At 29.6% G+C, this 4,513-nt stretch overlaps 1 long non-coding RNA gene across 2 annotated transcripts; it reads left to right on the top strand.

The window, feature by feature from the left end:
• The first annotated feature begins 1,162 nt into the window (after positions 1-1,162).
• Positions 1,163-4,282, top strand: LOC120349938. 2 transcript variants are annotated; one of them, XR_005570529.1, is made up of 3 exons: positions 1,163-1,250; positions 1,934-2,047; positions 3,933-4,282. It is a non-coding gene; the product is annotated as an uncharacterized LOC120349938 (long non-coding RNA). The 2 variants fall into 2 exon arrangements; XR_005570528.1 differs by lacking the exon at positions 1,163-1,250 and adding an exon at positions 1,287-1,311.
• Positions 4,283-4,513: the final 231 nt, after the last annotated feature.

Here is a 4,513-nt window from a genome sequence, read left to right as displayed (position 1 = left end):
CCATGGATACCAATAGAAATCACGGTAAATACAGTCAATGAACTTATATTGATATCACTAAGAGTTTAGTGATATCAATAGAAGTTCATGGATACGAATAGAAATCACGGTAAATACAGTCAATGAACTTATATTGATATCACTGCAAGTTTAGTGATATCAATAGAAGCTCATGGATATCAATACAAATCCATGGATACCAATAGAAATCCATGGATACCAATAGAAATCATGGTAAATACAGTCAATGAACTTATATTGATATCACTACAAGTTTAGTGATATCAATAGGAGTTCATGAATATCAATACAGATCACGGTAAATACAGTTATACATATTTTTGATGATTGATTCGGGTGTAGAAGTGAATTTCCAGCACTTTTTGTCCCAACGTGCTTTGACGTGCTTTGACTTTGTTAACATGCTACTGATGTTTAAAATTTGAAAAAAATTGGTTCATCATGAAAAATTCTGGAAAAATTCATGAACCTTTCTGTTCATATTATCAACCTTGTCCTAGAACTTAAAATGATTCCATCAAAAATTGGAAAAGTTATAAAACTTTTTCAAATTAGATCACAGTTTATGAGGAAAATCATGCAGTATCCGGAATTACTCACACAGACTTTGGAATGATTTTTGGGGTTTCAATAATTCAAATAATAACAACCTACTATTTTATCGTTTCCAACATTAATTCAGTGTCAAGCACAAATGTCTCCCCATAAAAAATCAATAATCTCCACCTGAAATTAATATCAAATATTTTAATAACAATAACATTGTCAATGATTTTGGAATTGCCACCATTAATATTGTATTGAATGAAAATATCTATATATCATCAATAATTTATGATACTGTGAAATCGAGATATCAAAGTCTTGACAATCGATATATCAAACTAATTCTAACTTCTTTCCCGGGGAAAACTGATTTTATTGCATTCAAAAATTCAGAAATCAGTATTGTATCCTACTTTTACTTATTTGAACTATGTAATTCGAATAACGCATTTCCAAACAAAGATGTAGATGACATTTGAGAATATGTAATTATTAATAGTCGATAATTATCATTCATCTATGTATTGATAATATTATATCAACATTTTGGGTCTATCGATAGAATGATCATGATGACACAATGATGCACAAGCCCAATGAATTTTGCATTTTGCAAAGGACCAACGGTTTTTCAAATGAGTTTTGTAGTCTGTAATTTTTGTGATTTTAAACAGGAAATATAGGTAAGTTAAGTGATTTTGTTTTTATTGATGTACCGTAAATGAAAGAATAAATTTATTATAGGTCTAAATACTTATATATTTAAATGATAATCTTTTCGAAAGACTATTATAGGCCATGCATAACATAACCTTATAACACAACACTGGATACCATATTATTTAAGGCATAACTTGATAATAATAAGAGAAATGCCTCTTGAATTTATCATTGCTGGGAATAAGATGATTATTATTCTAGACAGACACATTCCAAGGTTATATGCTGGTACATATGAGTTTAAATGTGTAACAAAACTTTTTATTCAGCCTAGCCTAAGTAATTGAAGTCACCACAAACTAATCTACACTCATGTCATTATAATGAGCTTAATATCAATAACATATGACTGTGGATTGATAGGTTAAAATTTATTCAGTTGTCTTCTGGACCGGCAGGCTTTATTTAAACTTTTTCCAGCAAGCAATTGATTCATTTATTCATATTAACAGCTTTATATCTTATTCCAATTTAGAAAAACTATCAATCCAAAGGACTACCTCTCATTTTAGCAATATATATTTTATATAATAAGAAAGAGTGAGACTGTGTGTTTGCAACATGTGTGTTTTTCCAATTTTCTAGTCGAAAAATAATATTTGAAATATTTTTAATTATAAGTAAATTTTTGTTCCATCTCTGATAGGAGCTGTGGTGATGAAATTTTCCAACACAAAAGAAAAAGACATAGAAGCAGTATGGTAATCAAATACTGGCTGAAGTCTCCAGAAACTCGGTTTACCAGCAAAGAGAAATCTAAGTAAGTCTTAATTTTGATTAATTTAAAACAGAATATAAAGTCAAACAATTTTTTTCTATGGGTGATGTCCACATGAGCTCTAGGCTTGTGCTAATCATCATAAGTTGATAATCACACCGGGTGAGTCATATGTAAGGGAACCTTTCAATAAATTAGAGACTGTTGTAGATATAATACTGTAGCTTTCAGGATATGTTACTGGTCAAATACTCTAACTCTTGACGTACGGTACAACTGAATTTCAACCCCTTCATAAGGGGTTAACTAGGTTCAGAATGTATAATATGGTAACTCAAGAGTTTTAACTGGAATATTTTTAATGTAAACGCCTATTGTGTGGTACATTATTTTAAAGGGCTTTTTAAAACAAGAGACATAACATCAATTAAAATGTACTATGAAACATGAATCCGAAACGGTGGCTGATTGAAGTTACAGTTTGTAAAGAAATGAGGGGTTATAACTCAAATATTTTTAATGTGAACACCCATTGTGTGATACATCATTATAAAGGCCTTTTTAAAACTAGGAAGATGACATCATTAAAAATGTATGATACTTTTATCCAAAGTGGCGGCTGATTGAATTTTATCAATTATTTCTTTAAAAACCAAAACTTCAATCAGCTGCAATTTTGGATAAAAGTATCATAGAAGATTTTTATTGATTTCATCTTTCTCGTTTTGAGAAGGCTTTTAAGATAATACACAATGGGTTTTTACATTCAAAATCTTCGATTTACAACCCCCAAGTCACCCCCTTATGATGAGTTGAAATTCAGTTGTATGTCAAAAGGTGGAGTATTCGACCAATAACTTATCCTGAAAGTTACAGTATTATATCTACAACAGTCTCCAACTTATTGAAGGGTTGAAGACTGTGATGTTTTGAAAATAAATTCAATTTTAATATAAATTATTGTTGTTTCACCATTTTATTAAAGCAAAAATCTCCCTATTGGCCATCCAGACATTTATGGTTTTTCCCATTGGTGATGCAAAGCTAATACAAGCAAATGGCTGATACAAAGTCCAAGAGCTGAAAAATGAAGCTTACATGAAACATTTTTGAAATTTGTCAGCTGTTGAATGATTACAAATGAAAATGAGCTTTCTTTTTGTAATTATAGTGTCCAGCTGTTAGATTGCATATATCACTACTTACTAGTAGAAATCCATTTGTCTGAATAGGACTTCATAGTTGAATTTAATTTTTATCCAGTTTTGTGTAAAATTATTGTAAAGTTAGGGTAGAGAATTTACTTTACATTATATTGTGGTTATTCAAAATTTTTATAAGATTTGTAGTTTTTTGATGAAAAAATAAAGAATTGAAAAGGTTATTTATTCAGAATGATTAAGGTAATCCTTCTCCATCTTTTCACGATGAAATATTGTAATTTTTTTTTTAAACGTTATTTTCATGTGAATTTCTGGAAATTTTCATGCGAAAGAAATGACCAAATGTGGGACAAGAAATGTAGAAAAAAAGTTTCATTCATGTTCTTTTCTGAGAGTTTTTACATGTTCAGTATAACGTGAAAATGTAGAAACAAAAAAAAACGTTATTTTCAAGTTTCAGTTCCACGTACTTTTCATGTGAAAAGTTGAAACATTTACACTTTTTTTCACGTGAAAAAATGTGATTTTCTCGACTTTTCCACCAGAATATGACGTTATAATGTAAAACTGTGAGGACATAATTTTCACATGAATAAAACGCTCTTGTGTTATCTTGGACTTTCATTTCAGGAGAGGGAGAGTCATGCATATTTGAATACATTTTTAGGTTATTAAATAAATTTGCTAGCAGATTTATTCAGGAAATAAAATCCTTATTTTCTAATTTGTAAAGATTGTATACTTTGAACTGTTATTTGTTCTAGAAATGTTCAAACACCGGATCCTGGAGGAAAATCTGAATGCTACAAAAATTGAGATTGAATTGAGGTGCAGTAACATAAACCAGTATGTAGCTCAAAAGTATGTTGCTACTTTGAACAGGAAGAGATCGAAGTATTCTGGAGCACCACAATAAGGACATTTTTTAATAGATAAATGACATGCATATGAGTTATTTTAATAAACAAACTTCTCACATTATTTATGTCTTAACTATTCACATCCCTTAATTTTTCATCAATATGTCAATAGACATCTATTCACTGAATCCAATTCACTTATATTAATTATAGATTATTAAACTTCTGTATGTGTAAAGGATGATTTTGTAACGAAATTGATAATTCTTTTTGTAATTTGACACTGTTCAGATGTATTTTGTGCATTTTGATGAATAAAGAAATTTTCAATTCAATTCAAAAACAGGTATACTTTCTTGTCTGATGCCAGTTGCAGCTGGGTTAAAATATTATAATCCTTGCAAATGTTATCTTCATCCTCAGCTGCTGTCCTAGATTTAAAAGAGGATTTTTTCTATAAAAGAGACAGGCTGCTTATAGATGGC

Source organism: Nilaparvata lugens, chromosome 2 (assembly GCF_014356525.2).
Source record: "Nilaparvata lugens isolate BPH chromosome 2, ASM1435652v1, whole genome shotgun sequence".
Lineage (NCBI taxonomy): Eukaryota > Metazoa > Arthropoda > Insecta > Hemiptera > Delphacidae > Nilaparvata > Nilaparvata lugens.
The sequence above is the reverse complement of the archived record's forward strand: the minus strand, read 5'-3'. Positions and strand labels throughout refer to the sequence as shown.